The sequence below is a fragment of the Chrysoperla carnea genome, chromosome X, assembly GCF_905475395.1.
Source record: "Chrysoperla carnea chromosome X, inChrCarn1.1, whole genome shotgun sequence".
NCBI classification, from domain to species: Eukaryota; Metazoa; Arthropoda; class Insecta; order Neuroptera; family Chrysopidae; genus Chrysoperla; species Chrysoperla carnea.
The window spans coordinates 23,056,084-23,072,879 of NC_058342.1; positions in this window are offsets into that span (position 1 = coordinate 23,056,084).

Here is a 16,796-nt window from a genome sequence, read left to right on the forward strand (position 1 = left end):
CTAGTCAATTTTTATCGAAATTCAAAAACATTCCAAAATGTCTTGATGTTAGAAGCGTTTTGTAAATCTGATTCCGCCATATTAATTTTGTGAAATAAACATGAGAAGGTGTCAAATTTAAAGTAACTAGCCATTCGCTTCTAGTTACCTGAATTCGATTCTAGTCAATTTTTATCGAAATTTAAACAACATTCCATCATGTCTTGATGTTAGAAGATCTTTCTTAAATTTGATTCCGCCATATTAAATTGGTGAAATGAACATGAGAAGTTGCCATATTTAATGTAACTAGTTCTTCGAGACGCTTCTAATATCCTGAATTCGATTCTAGTCAATTTTATCGAAATTTAAACAACATTCCATAATGTCTTGATGTTGGAAGCGGTTTGAAAATTTGATTCCGCCATATTAAATTGGTGAAATGAACATGGAAAGTTGCCATATTTAATGTAACTAGTTCTTCGAGACGCTTCTAATATCCTGAATTCGATTCTAGTCAATTTTATCGAAATTTAAACAACATTCCATAATGTCTTCATGTTGGAAGCGGTTTGAAAATTTGATTCCGTCATATTAAATTGGTGAAATGAACGTGAAAATCTGTCAAATTTAAAGTAACTGGTCCTTTGAGCCACTTCAAATGTCCTGAATTCGATTCTAACCAATTTTCATTGAAATTTTTGAAACATTCCATTATGTTTTAACGCTAGAAGCGCTTTGAGAATATTATTTCGCCATTGAAGAGATAAACGTGAGAAATTGTTAAATTTAGTCACTTAGTCCTTCGGACCGCTGCTAATGCCTTGAATACGATTCTAGTCAAATTTTAGTGAAATTTTAACAACATTCCATGATGACTTGCTTTAGTTTTATTATATAATCACCAGAGGTGCTTCATGCATCTCGAATTTTGCCATATTGAATTATAACAAAAGTCATAAATGTAAAAATTGATATACTCCGTGCTGTGAACGTCATATCCACATTAATTTATAAAAAATTTGAAATAAAGTTAGCCATAAAATTAGTGAAAAACATTCCACAAGTATTCAAATAGTACAAACAAACAAAAAGTAACGAAAAATCTAAGTCATTTTATTTTTAAACATTAATTTATGTATTTTAATTATTTATTTAATATTTTTTAAGTTGTAATTTTTTATTGTAATTTATAATGTTTTCTAGTCGCATCTATCATCAGGACATTCAGACTTTTACGGGATGTTCAGCAAAAAGGGAAAAACAAAAACGTAAAAGAAAAAATTTGGAAAACTTTATCAGAGAGGCGTTGAATTTGAGAATGTGAGATTTTTATCAATAAAAATCTGTCCTTCTTTTCACGTGGAAAAGAATTTTCGTAAAAAAGGACTCAAAAAGCAAACAATCAGGACTAGCTAGTTTGAAGAATTTACACAAATAAAATCTGGTAGTGCTGCCGGTTCAATTAAGAGTACTCTACAAAACGCGTTTATTTTAGAAAGAATTGATGATAACTGTTTAAAAAAAAATCTCGGGAACTTCTTTTAAGAGATTGGAAAGAAAATATTCAATAAAAAACGTGGAAAAGAATAATCAAAAGACCAGTTAAAAAGAAAAAACTGTTTTTTTTCGTTTTCATGAGGAAAAGAATCATTAGGTTAGGTTAGGTTAGGTTAGAGTGGCTGTCCTGGGGTGGGACATACTTAGACCATAGGGCCCGTTGTGATACTGAAAAAAGGTTGGCCCATCCCTGGCCACTACTCCATGAACCATTTGGAGTAGTTTAAGAACAGCAGGAGTGCTTTGACGTCAACGGATCTCCTCGTGGTAAGAGCTGGGCAGGAACAGAGATGATGAGACACCGTGTCCCTCCTCTTTCTCACTGTGGCAGCTCCTGCAATCATCATGATACACTGCTAGGCCCAAGCGTTCAGCGTGCCTGCCACCTAGCCAGTGTCCTGTAGAAGATATAAGATCATCGGAATGATTGCATTCAGACCATATCTGTCTTGTAGTACCACAAGTACGCCCCCCCCCCTCCATCGAATATTGGCCTCTTTTTAAGATATCCTCTTTGAGGAGCAATTTGCAGTTCGCAAATAGAACTCCCAGAGTTATCAAAAGAGAAACTTAAAAAAATATATATAATCAAAGGGTAAAGGTCGATGAATTTATATGTATAAGCTTGATACCTATGTAGTTTCAGTTTAAAGCACTTTATTCAGGCTCCCTGGTTTCTTGAAGTTTTCCTCTGGGCTTACAATATCTTTTAAGCTTTAAATAATTTTTTTTTCCTGCTTGAATTTTAAATGAAGTGTTTGTTTTTCCCAATTTATTCGGATTAGAATTAATTTCTGACCACAAGAGAGATATTCTAATACGAAATAACCTGAACATCCTATTATACAGACCACAGACTCTTTTACGATTTGAGTTCAGAATGAATGTGTTTGTTGAAAAACGAAAAATCTTTTCAAATTAATGAATGGATCTCAATCAGCTGTTAAAATTGATCTCGAACATGTGATCTTTACTTATTGTGTACTATTTTCTAGTCATTTTTACAAATGAGTGTTTGTTGTATAATGCCTCTCTCTTTCTCCTACCCCCCCAAATGCAATTTGCATAGTGAATTTAGGAATTTGTTTAAAACATAATATGGAATTAGTCAAAATATATTTTTAATTTTAAATTTATTATTTATTAATTTATTTAAAATAATAATTAAATAAGTGCAATAGTTTTTAAACAAGAGTTAAGTAGATATGTACTAAGTACTTAAATTATGTAGATAAAAAAAAAAGATGAATAATAAACCAAAGATCCAATCAAACAAACGATTAAACAAGGTCAGATCTCAACAAAGATCTAAATTGTATTTGTTTTATTTATTAAAACTTTTCATTTATTTTTTAATATATAGGTGAAACAAAAATTGCTTCAGCAGCATTAATATGTGTCATTAAACAAACTAAAGAAAGTCATTTTTTGGTCCTTCGAGCCGAATTTTTTTGATAATACATTCCGCAAAAATAATGGAGTAGCATTTTTTGTTTCGTTAAAAGTACACAATATCTGCAGGCATGTAACTTTGTTATTCTTGGCTTTCTCTATTTTTTGGCTATATCTGAACTGATTTTAAGGGCAAAGAAGTGAAATTGAAGATGCCCTACTCCAATTAACTCGAAAAAATGTTTGTTATGACGCACGGCGCATAAACATTGAAATTTTTTTCTTTTTACAAATGATCTTGTAAAAAATCGTCTTCAATATCATCTTAAAACTTATGACGACTTTCTTTAGTTACATCATTTGACCATCAGAGGCGTGCCATTGATTTTAAATGTATTTAATTTTCTTTTAAGTGAATTCGATCAGAAGAAAAGTGTAAAAAAATATTTAATTTTTATGTAATTGGTGTTTTTTCATAAAAAAAAGAATCACATTTGAGAATTATTGAGCACAATTAATGAAAAAAAAAAAAAATATTCATTGATTTGTCATCAACCAATCATAGTTTTTCAACCAATTGAAGTTTATTCGCAATTGAACTTGGGAGGATTGAAAGTTATTTGCGAATTAGATTATTTCAATTGTAAATTAGGAAGGCGATTCTTTATAGATTTTTTCATTTTATGTTACAAAAAATGAAATATACTCCAATAATTTTTCTTTGGTTGATGACCAAATAATGTATTATTTTACACACAATAGACGAAATACTCAAGACTGTAGCGCCAATGTGATTAAAAAATAAACTAATTAAAATCAACGTATGGTACTTCGAGCCGCTTACATGTTTTTTTTATAATCAGTTTTAGCCAATTTTAATCATAAATTTACTCAACATTTTTAGGTTAGAAATGTTTTTTTCGATATGACTACTTACGTTTCTTATAACATTTTTTTCATCATTAAAGGTGCTTGTTTTTCGTCTATTGAAACAGGGAAAATTGTTGTTGTTTGTTTGTTTTTTAAATAAATTGTGTACCACTTGACCACTTGACCACTCTTAATAATTAAAAATAAAGTATATTGATTGTAGCCTTTTTTTGTAAACATGAGACATGACATATGATACAGGATCCTTTTTTAAAATGAGCTATAGGCATTTATTATGTAATACAGTTTTGAAGTTCACAAGTTTAGTCGTATGAATGAGCGTATCGAAGGAGGGCAAATTAGGACACCGTTCCCCAGACCAAAAATTCGCGTTTTGCCCTGCTCCCTGGGCCGCTTATGCGTTTATTATGCAGATATTCGAAAAGTAAAATTAAAAATTTGTCCAAACTGGTTTACTTGCTAGTTTAATGTAGAAATTTTTGGAAAATTACACTCAACGATATAAAAAGACTCAGGAGTCCGTTCCATTGAGACGTCAAGCGACGTAAATCGTTGGCGTTGGATAACGTCAAACCAAAAAGAAGCTTTCCATAGTGTCATAGACAGCAACTTACACGACTTCGGATCGATTTTGATGACCTAATCGCATAAGAATGACCTTTTCATGGCATAAATATTCTATTTGATTTGACACAACGTCAGTGTTTTTGGTCGGTTGAAGTCTCAATGGAGCTAAATTTATGAAATTATTTTCCAAGCAATTAACAATTTTCCAGGTCCAATGAAAATGTTATAAGAATTTTTGTAGAGAAAGTAAAATTTTTACTCACACATTTCGTTTTATCTCGTCGAATTATACAATAATTTATAATCAGCGAGTATACTTCTAAGTTTGCTATAAAAATGTACACTTCTTCATATCTGCGTTTCGAGGGAGGGGGTACGCGGTAATTGTATCATTCTGGATATGAACTACCTATACGTTTAGCTGGTTCCGTATGTGTTTATGCCTAAATATGATTATATTTTGGGCCAAAAACTCGTCATTTGCCCTGCTCCAAAGAAAAAATTCCCGATTTGTCCCACTTTGGATCTAAATCTGACTTCTGGCTTTTTTATAAGATATTTACAAATTTAGTTAAATACTGTTCAAAATACTTTTTCTTGGTCATTATAGAAGACTGGTCGCTATAACCGATAAGTCTTTTTATCCAATTATTGACGGTATATTTATATATGTATTTATATTTCGACTAAGATCTTACCAATTTATCGTCAGTAACCGATTTTGATTATAACACCAAAATTCAATTATATAAAAAATGACTATGCCTCACGATAAAAAACACACTCTGTATTTATATACATACACACACATACACATAAAAACACATTCACTATAACTTAAAATAATTATAAAAAACAAAAAAAAAAAAATGATATAATTGATATAGAATAAAATATTTGATATTTTTTTAAGTTAATCGTAATATTAAAAAAATAAAATTCAAATAATAAAAAAAATAATAATAATAATAAATAAAAATCCTCACGTTGGAGTACACACCTTGTACAGCATATATTAATATTGAGTGAGCATTTAAGGCATATATTATTATATTAAACCATTGTACAGAATTTGTTAGATATTTATTTATAATAAAAATTAAAAATTAAAAATAATTTGAAAGCATTTATATATAAAAAAAATTATATTTAATAAAAAAAAAGAAACCTGTGTGATTATATCAATAATATTGGATATTTGGAGTACAATGTGTTCATATTTTTATTCGAGTCGACATTTCAGTAATTTCTTGTGTCACAATCGAAAGTGCCTCAAAATTTATTTTTCCTTATTGTGATCCATCTGGAGTTTAACTGTGTATGACCAAAAAAAGTTTAAAAAAACTTGCATATAATGATTTTAAATTTTCAGTTATTTAAGGTTAATTATTTTCGATCATTTTTTAAAGAGCTCTTTTGCCAGAAAATACCTACAATGGTCGAATTCTATAACTTCTTAATGACACTCATAATTACCGTTAAGATAGTAGGCTTTTGTCCACTAAGAATAAATCGGTTGGATAAAAGTTTCTAACGCTTAATCATGATATGTGGATTACAAAACACAAAATTATTTTTCATAAAAAATAAGGATTATTATTATTTTTATAAAATAATTTTAGTACCATCAATCAGAAAGAATTGAAAGTATTACGTCACGCCATGTAAACAACATTACATTTTAATACAACGAAACAGGTTATTTGATTACAACTGCTTAAACATGTACGCCAAATCGTGATATCAATCAAGACGCCATCATACTTTACATTGTTTTTTAAGTAAATTTGAATTGGTTTTTGGAAATGCAAAATACATAATGCAAATAGTGTTTTTTTTTTGTTTTAAATAATACTTTTTTGGTGTAAATCAGATGCTAATGTAACGTATAAACCAATTCTACAAATTTAGGACAAAAATCTATGGATGCCACGACAGTAACATCCGTAAATCTAATACCGCCCAAACTAGGCCTATACCAATAACGATATCCTCGACAGTCTTCGTTAAAAAGTTTTAGAATACGGGTTGTCTCAAAATATGTCAAGTCATTGCGAAAATATGTAAAATCAAATCCCGGGAATCCCAAGTCAAATCTCAGGATGGTTTGCCTCATAAGGAATAGTGTCTCAAGGACGCCTCGTCTATGCTATGGCGAGTATTTGTGCTCGTCTCTGTTGTATCATAATTTTTCGACTTTTCATTTTGATCAGATTTTCCCAAAGCACGTATATGAATTTTCAATCTCTAAGTATGTACCTTGATCACACAATTGTTCATTGCCTGTTTTTCTTTCACAAATAGTTTTAAGAACTTCTTCGTTCAATATTCAGTCTTTTGTTTATCCAAGTAATTATCAGTTTCAAATATTCGAATTTCAAATTGTCAAAAAATATTTCAAATTTGTCCGTTTCCTCAAACCAGTACTTTACGCATTTCTAGACAACGTTGAATCCATTTAGACCAAATTATAGCCTTTTAAACTGTTATATCTGCATTCGTATCCCTCAAAAAATACTAAAGATATCGAGAGACAGAATATAATTTTTTCTTTGTAAATAATCAGTGATCATTTAATCTCTATTTAAGAATTCATGCCTATAATTTTTCAATATGATAGGCAATATGTATTACATCAAAGTAAACTTCGAGCTTTAATCTAGTCGGTTCCTGTCTGCTGTGATGCATGTTTTTCAGTTCTTTGTAATAATCATAGAATATTACACATAGAGAACGCCATGGCCCAAAAGAAAGAGAAGACTGCCAGTTAGTTTCTATGTCTCCTTGTGTCATTGGCTAGATATTGTTTACATTACACAAAATCTTTATGCATCATATGATTATGGCATATGATTATGACAAGGACATATAGAAACTAACTGGCAGTTATTTCTCTCATTCATCATATCGCACCCACTTACAGATTAGCATATCTCTCGCGTTATCAATGTATAATATTCTATGGTAATAATGCAGTGATTATCTCAAGATATATTTATTGAAAATCAAACAGTGATCATTTAAAAGTACAATTAATGACAATACTTAAACCAGCGGTCGGGGAACCGGGGTAAATTATCCTAAATGGGGTAAAAATGAAATTTTTGGGGGTAAAAATGAAACTTTTGTGAGTAAAAAGTATATATTTTTAATTTGCTATTTTATAAACCTGTTAGTATTTTTTTCAACTTAAACAATTTATCGACATATGCAAGCCACGCCATCTCACTCCCCACCACTAGAGTGTTCTCGTTTAAGTCTTAAACGAAGCAGAGAGCAGAAAATATTTTAAATTGTCTAGTGAAGGGGATGTTGCATAAAATACGATTGTAAGAAATTCAACATAATTAACAGTGTAATTGATTAAATAATCTGTATATTTTGATGATACTAAGCGTGTTAGACAAACTAATAAGATATATCAAGTGTGTTTATAAAATTCCGTGAATAAGGTTCAATTTATTTTCACGCAGGAAGGCTCAACAATTTCTAAGACATAGCAATGCTAATTTTTCAATCGACTATTCAAAATTCTCCCCTTAATAAATTTTTTTATAATAAGTGTCCTATTTAAGAGGAAAATCTAGATTTAACAAAATTAAATCATTTAACTTTACCAAATGTATCAGAACAAATGAATAAATTTTGAGGCACCTGGTATATTGATATAAATATGACCACATGCTACTCAAATTTCAAAAAAAAAAAAAAAATCGAACAAAACCAAACACCGATTTCATCAATAAGTACGTAATAATTATTATAAAAAAAAAAAACCACATTATTTTTTGTAGATAAAAAACATTTTCTGCTTTCAAAAAAAACCAAAAAAAAAAAATTATTTGTACATAAACAAAAAAAAGTATTGTATATATGTTAAGTAGAATCAAAAAAAAAATATTTAAAAAACCATAAAAAACTAAAAAAAAAAAAACAAACTTAATTAATGACAAATTTAGTCGATTAATTTAATAAATTTATTAATTCATTCATTTGATTATTGACCACTTAAATGAATGCAATTCATCTCATTTTTTTGATTATTAATTAGAATTTAACAAAAAATAAATAACTGCAGTTTATTCTTGTATTCATTCTATTTACATTACATATGTGTTATATTTATTGCCTATATTTAATCATAGTTGATCAAGTGTATAATTTTCTATTGTTAGTCACAATAGACGAATTTAACCATTGTCGATTATTTTTAACCCATAACACGATTTAAGTAAGCAAATATGGTATCTATGGGTGCTGACCAAGTTATTTTCAGGGAGGTGCATCCAGGACATTTAGGTGGATGCAAACTGGATGTTGAAAAAATTGAAACCAAATCAAGACGCGTTTTTATTCAGACACTAATAATAAAAGTTTTGTTTCTTAATTGTTTTTTGTGTATTTTCTTTCATTCCAGTGGGATGCAAGTGTAACCCATTTCACCCCCTCTGCACCCCTATTATGTGACATACAAGGAAAGAAATCCACGTGATGATTTAGGTCCCAAAGTACTCTTAATGATTGTATTTACTCCTAAAAAAGTGTTATAAGTTTGACCGCTATGTGTGTGTGTCTGTCTGTGGCATCGTAGTGCCTAAACGGATGAACTGATTTTGAGTTTTTTGGTTTCGTTTGAAAGATAATTTTAGGAGAGTGGTCTTAACTATGTTTCAATCGAGAGTTTAGGGTTCCGTACCCGAAAGATTAACCAGGGATTTTAAAAATTTTGTAAATCTCACTTGTTGAATAATCCATAATAATTTATCGATCAAGACTAATATTGATAATATCCTATTGATCTATTAAAAAAGTAACATTGCGACAAATTAAAACGTAAATTCAATTATTAGATTATTCATTAAAAAGTAAATTCATTAGACTTTCCGAAAATTCCGGGCCCCAAGTGCTTAAGCCTAAATCCAGTACTGTAGATTACTTAAAACGCGTTACGGGTAAAAAATCTAATTCGACCAATGATTAAATTCATGTATTAAGTACACATGTTACATGATTTAACCGTTTTAAAATAAATTAATAATTTTATGGTACAAAGAATTTAAAACTAAAAATCGTTTTAAAATAAAAATTATATTAATTAACAGATGAATTTTTTAAAATGTAAATTGAATGAATATTAAGTTTTAATAATTAAAAATCACGTAAAACCAATACCATAGAATTTTTTCAAAAAAAAAAAAGTTCTCCTCATATTGTATGGTAACAGTACTTAAAAATTAGTGTGCTAAAAACTTTGAGTACTGAGTACTGTAAAGTACTAATCCATTCTTCATCTTCTCTTAAAATTACTATATGTTTCAACAAAAAATTTTTAATTAAATTCATTGTTTTTGATGTTTGTTTGAGATGCTAAAAATTACTAATTAGTTCAAGTTCATTATAAAACTACACTTTATATGATTCATTAAAAATTTTAAACAAACGACGTGTATTTTATAACCCTTAGTCTTCTTTTAGTCCCGACAAAATTCGTCATTGAGCATGATTAATTTTCACATTTCACAGCATGCTCCTGAATCTAAAAGTGCAGATTGCCGGTGGGTAACCCGATAGGATATTGATTAAACTAATGAGTAATATTGACCGAATCGCTTCGGAAAAAATAATATCATATAATTAAGGTCAAAATTAACAAAAAATGCTCTTAGAAACTTTTTTCTAAACCCTCCAGTTTTTTAGTAAAAAATTCGTAAAATTTGAATAAACTCGATTTTTACGATTTTCATCTATCAAAAACTCGATGAAAAAATCAGATTTTTAATATGTATAAAACTTTTATTTGGAGTGTAAAGCTTACCAACCAACATCTTGCAAAAATTTTTGGTCTTATTGAATTTTAAGTTCTTGATTGTTAATTGTTAAGAGAGAGCGCGAAAAACCACCCAAAAATAACGATTTTCTGTTCTATACATGCTAGAAAGGTGGGATTCTCACCAATCAACTCGAAATAAAGTCAAATTAACAGAAAAGTTCGAAAATTGCATTTTCCATCATGCAACCCCCCCCCCCCGGAAAATTGGAAAAAACGATTTTTGCGTCAGTTATGGCCTAGAGTAAGCTTTTCATTGAGCTTGAAGGCCTAGATCAAATTTAATGTCTGCGTAAGATGTGCGCCTACACACCCAACATTTTTCGCTTGAAGTATTTTTATCGTTAAAAGTTATTTTTAGAGTTTTCTAGCATATGTCAACTTAAAAAAGACAGCATGTATATCAAGGTATACTAAGTTTAGTCCCAAGTTTGTAACGCTTAAAAATATTGAAAATACCAACAAAATTTTGGTATAGGTGTTTATAAAATCACCTAATTTGTCCATTTCCGTTGGTCAGCACGATAACTCAAAAATGGAACGAGATGTCGAGCTGAAATTTATAGGGTGCTCAGGACCTTAAAAGTGAGTTTGAGTTCTTAAATGAGCAACATAAGTCAATTGGATCTTGGGCCCGTGGGACACATCTTGTAAACCGTAAGAGATAGAACAAAAGTTTAAATATAAAAAATGATTCCTATGAAAAAATAACTAACTTTTGTTTGAAATTTTCTTTCGCAAACATCTTCGTTTACTCGCGAGGACGCAAATTCAGCTAGAACATAAGTTTCCATTTTCTCCAAAACTATATAAGAGAGAAGGTTGAAAATTTGTAGGTTGCTTCAAATATTTAATCTATTGATTCTAGTTTCATACCAAACCTGTCGGAAAAAATCAAACGGGGTAAATAGAAAAGAGCGGCTAGAAGATTGACATTTTATTTGACATATTAAATGTTTTTTTTTTAACTTACATAATTTATAAAACAATACAAGATATTCAATACTGCCAATACAGGGTATTTGAACAATTAACTCATTCAATTGTTTATTTTCACTTGTTCTTACTTTAAGACTCAAACCAAATAGAATTAATTCAAACCATCCATTTCCTTAATATTTTAAGTTTACGGGTACGTTGGTTTTATAGTAATTAGATAATTCAGAGACAATTATATTATTCCGCAGCACAAATAGTAAAGATGATACATAAGCTAAATATTTCTGATTCTGAATAATACCTTGTAACATGACCTCAGAGATATTCGCGGAAATGGGAATAAATTATTATGAATAATACATTCAAAAAAATCTAAGAGATGTTTACAAAATTTTGCATCAAAATACAAAACATACATATTAAATATATTACCTGTTATTACTTAAGTCTGTAATAATAATTAAAAACACTAGTGTTTACTGCTTCAAATGGTTGCTACACGTGGCATAATTTACTGGTACCAGTCTATCCACTAATCTAAAATAATAGGCTTTTGTTATACTTTACACTAGTATCTGATTTACACCCAAGAAGTATTACATATTAAAAAAACACTATTTTTATTACGTATTATGCATTTACAAAAACCAATTCAAATTTACTTCGAAAACAATTTAGACTGTGATGGCGTCTTGAATGACATCACGACTTGGCATACAAGCATTTTTGTGTATGCAAATTTAAGCAATTGTAATCAAACTAACCTTCTTCGTTCTATTAAAATGAAATGTTGTTTACATAGCGTTTGTTATGGCGTAACGTAATACTTCTAATACTTTCTGATTGGTCTTTGTTGTCACGTGATTGAATGCCTAATTTTATTAAAATTATTTTATAAAAATAATAATAATCCTTATTTTTTATGAAAAAGAATTTTATATTTTGTTATCCACATATCATAATTAATCATTCGAAACTTTTATCCAACCGATTTATTCTTAGTGGACAAAAGCCTATTATTTAAAGAGAAAATATTTGGTTTTTATACTCTGTATATATGTAATATATATCAAGGTATACTAAGTTTATAAAGCTTAAAAATATTCATACTACGAACAAAATTTTGGTATGTGGGTTCATAAAATCACCTAGAGCCAATATTTTCGGTTGTATGTCTGTCCGTCTGTTAACGCGATAACTCAAAAACGAAAAGATATATCAAGATGAAACTTTTAAAGCGTGCTCAGGGCGTAAAGGAGTAACATGGATAAATAAGTTCTTTTGTCCGTAGGACCTACCTTGTAAACCGTTAGAGATAGAACAAAAGTTTAAATGTAAAAAATATTCCTTATAAAAAACAAAACAACTTTTGTTTGATACATTTTTTCGTATATCACTGTTTACCCGTGAGGGTACAAATTAGGACAAAATTTTGATGGCCATTTTCTCCTGAAAAACCAGTTTTTCCGAGTCAAAATCGACAAAAACTGAAGGTCAAAATCTTCGAGGTTTTTTTTATTTTTCGGCGTGATATCTGGCTGTCTGCCGAGGCGAAAACTTGGATTTAACATTGCCTTTACATTGCAAATAACAAATCAAAAAAACAAAAATACGTTATTTGGTCCAATGTTTAATTTGATTGAAATTCACGAGTATGACAGAGTACATGCGTTAAGCAATGTATCTAAGTAAGAGGTATTATAGGTGTGATATGAAATTGCGACAGTGACTTGTATCGTGGCTTATCTGTTGTAGCTCATCTATTCAACTAAGAAACTCCCACTCTCCAAGCGTCTTACATATATTTGAACGCATATCGAAGCTTCAACGCATGTATATAATACCTCTCACTAAGATGCATTGCTTAACGCATGTATTCCGTCATACTCGTGATATTTATATGCCTGGATGTAAATCGAACCTTCTGTATAACCTATTGAACAAACTCGAAACATGTTTAGCTTATTGCCCCGATAAATCATAGCACGTGTATCGGACTTAAATAAATGTTTAAGTGATTAACTTGTTAGATGTTGCATGATTCATACATATAGATGATACTCATACACATAGTCAGTACTCTAGGTATAACAGGTATATATTAATGAATTCATACATTTTATGAACGTCATACATATTAAAATTAAATAATATTAATAATTATAACAGCACTCACTAGCACTGCACAGGTAAGTCAGAATCAGGTAAGTCCCATACTGTGGCATCATCTAAGAGAGGGGGAGGGGTGTTTAAATTTTTGTTCATCATGTTAGGTCATACATTCAATAAAAGTAAGAAACTCTTTTTTTTCAAGTAAGAGAACATTTTATTAGGCCAAAATGTAATATTCAGTCTTAGTCGCAGAAACGATGCAATGAAGTTCGAAAAATTTGAGCTGTAATTCGGATTTGAATACGGTTTTCGGCATTCGATTAGTTACATATTTGCATTTGATACATTGATATACATTTTATATTTGCATTTGAAATTAACTGTAAATATACAAAATTCACAATTCGGTTAATAGTGATGAAAATTATACCAAACTTGTAACTCGGAGATTTCTGTTGCGATATTCATGTTCTGCGACCCCCAAAAACTCCTGGATAACAAGTTTTGAACCGATTATGTAACGAATTTCCCGAACATTATGAGCTGACGGGGATACCACTAACAAGTTTGGAGTAATTTTCATCACTATTGACCGAAATTAAAAATGCTATTAAAATGCAATAAATGTAATAAAATTTCCTGACGCTCTAACGAATCGAATGCCGAAAACCACCTTCAAATCTGCTTTACTCTTCAAATTTTTCGAACTTTGACCTTTCGCTTACGTTTTTGAAAACTTTTCCGAATTCTTCTCCAGCATTTCCTCTTCTTTCAATCAAAATCTGTTTCGCATGTGTATTTATAGGACTAATTTATTAATTTATGTAGAAACTAGCTTGATACCCACCCGCTTCACTGGGCTTAAAATAAAAACCACCGCTTTATAGTCTCTACCTAAATCTTGATCTCACTTATCCCCCATAATACCCGAAGGGATTGTTTTACACAGCCAAAATATATGCACAGTTTTGAATATTTTTAAGAGTAAAATATTCGTAATTCATAGAGTATTTCAGAAAATATGAATGCCATGAATTGTTTTACATTTACTATTTTAAATTTTTTTAGAAATCTTTATGGTTCAAAATGATGATCAAAGATGGAGCAGTAAAATGTCAGAATAAATTTAATTTTTGCACAGTTTCATTCAAATCCATTCATTAGTTTTTGCGTGAAAGCGTAACAAACAAACAAACAAACATCCTTACTTTCACATTTATAATATTGAGGGGTTTTGACCCTCAACCCCCAAAAGCCCTTCCTTGCGCACGGATCTGCTTACACATAAATAATATTATACGGCAATTATTTACATGAACAATAATATTACATATTTTTTATTAATACTAATATAAGTAAGTTATAGATATTAATTATTACCTGAGTATGCGATTAATTATACTGATTAACCACATTCATTGCATATACACCTTATATTACTTACATTACTACTTTATTACTTAAATAAATACCAGTACCTACAGATATTGTGATTATTCATCGTTTTATTATGTTTTTATAACACGCCAAATTTTGCGGGTTACGAATTTTAATAAATTTCGATAAGATATTAAAGTATTACAAGCAACAAAACAAGTTAACACTTGTAGTTGAAATTATTTGCACCTTATTTTCAATTTTGATGATGACTTTTGTTATAACTTCATGAATGTAGACGAAAAATAAGAATACAATTTTTCGATATTTGCCTTGGTTTTCGAAATGTCGAGAGCTAAATAATTAAACAAAATTTGCAATCTTCGATATTTTGAAAATGACTTTAGGTATCGAAAAATTTTATTCTTACTTTTCGTCTTATATTGTCAAGTTTACCATAAAAATTGAAAAATATATTTTTTTAAATTTGTGTCGCCACTACTGTTGGAGAAATCTTTGGAAACAAATCATCCATCTACTGTTTTACCATAAAACCAATGTTAAATATGCCTACTTTTGAAGTCATTTATTTATTTAAATAATCGGGCAACTTCTCCTAAAATTTTCAGAATTGATTTAGACATTTTAGACTTAGTCCAACTTCATATAAAAGAAATCAAACCATTTATCCAAAATTACCCTGGCGCTCGAACATGCTTAACCAAAAATAAAAGAGTTATTAAGACTAGACTGACACCGTCAGTGTTATTGAGTGATTATCGATATTCAGAACCGTCTCACCTTGGGGTTTACACCCAGGCGGCAAGCATGGTCCGCTCTAGCTATTTAGCCGTTTCGGACAAAAATCGATAAAAGCTATTTTTCGAGTTCGGAGCATATGCCAATTATATTATTGGCACCGTGCGTGAGTATTTTTGGTGGCGTTTCCATGGTAACGATATACTACTTTATTTATAGAATTGTATGGATGCATGTATAATTGTATGGATTGCATTTATGACTTACATTGTAAATTTAATATTATTGTCACACAAATTTAAATAAATAATTATGATAATTTACATTTGAAAAATAATATTTGTGCGATTTGATTTCTTATTTTCACAATTTTAATGCATTAACTTTAATTAATTAGTGTTTTACAATTATTTTAATTTGACATTTTCTATAACATTAACATGTAAAGAACTGCAAATTAGTCATAACAGCCTCCTTTATCGCCAAAATTTTTCATTGGAAGCGCTGGCATCGATTTTATTGTCCCTACCATGACTACGCACACAACGAATATGTACAATTTCGCTTAAATACATAGATTCCAATTGTGTTTTTTCAGTGTTTAATTTTATTTATAAATTTTAATTTTTCATGCAATCTGGAATAACTCTGGATTTATTGAGTTATCACGATTATTGAGATTGTACGGTGTGTTTAACAAGCATTCACTAAATCTATAAAAATATAGACAATAATATTGTTTTGGCACCCAACACATGAAAATAGGTAAATACTGATGGTATCTATTTAATGAGTTGGTTTTTCATTAATAGTACATCGAATTGAAAAAAACTTCTAAAGACTTTTCTACTTAGTTGAACTTAATAAAGTTCTACTGCAGAGATTTGACGTCACTTGTGATACATCTTGTATATTCTCCGGTTTTTGTTCAATAAAAAAACGATCAATTTCATTTTTATGCCCATAAATAGACAAATATACGAAATTTAGGTTAAATTTAACAATTACTTTTACAATATTAAAAGGTTTTGTATTTAAAATGATAGAACTTTAAACTTAACAATTGAACGTCGTTGAAACGTGAGATTTCATTGAAAAAAAATACCATCGATGATGTCGAACCGAATCTATGGGTGGGGTAATTTAAAAATTGATTTTCACATACGTGCCTCGCAGTGAAACATTTGAGTGGAATCATTTATCACACAAATTTCCATAATATAATACAGTAATAAATAAGCCGGAAAATACCATTATATGTGGAAAAGTGGTGGTACAGTTCCGATTTCAAAATTTCTTATTTGTACAGGTTTCTTAAACCTTTAGGAACATTCAGCCGTACTAACCTATGTTTAGTAACGCAAAATGGAAAAATGAGGGTGGTTTCCCATTC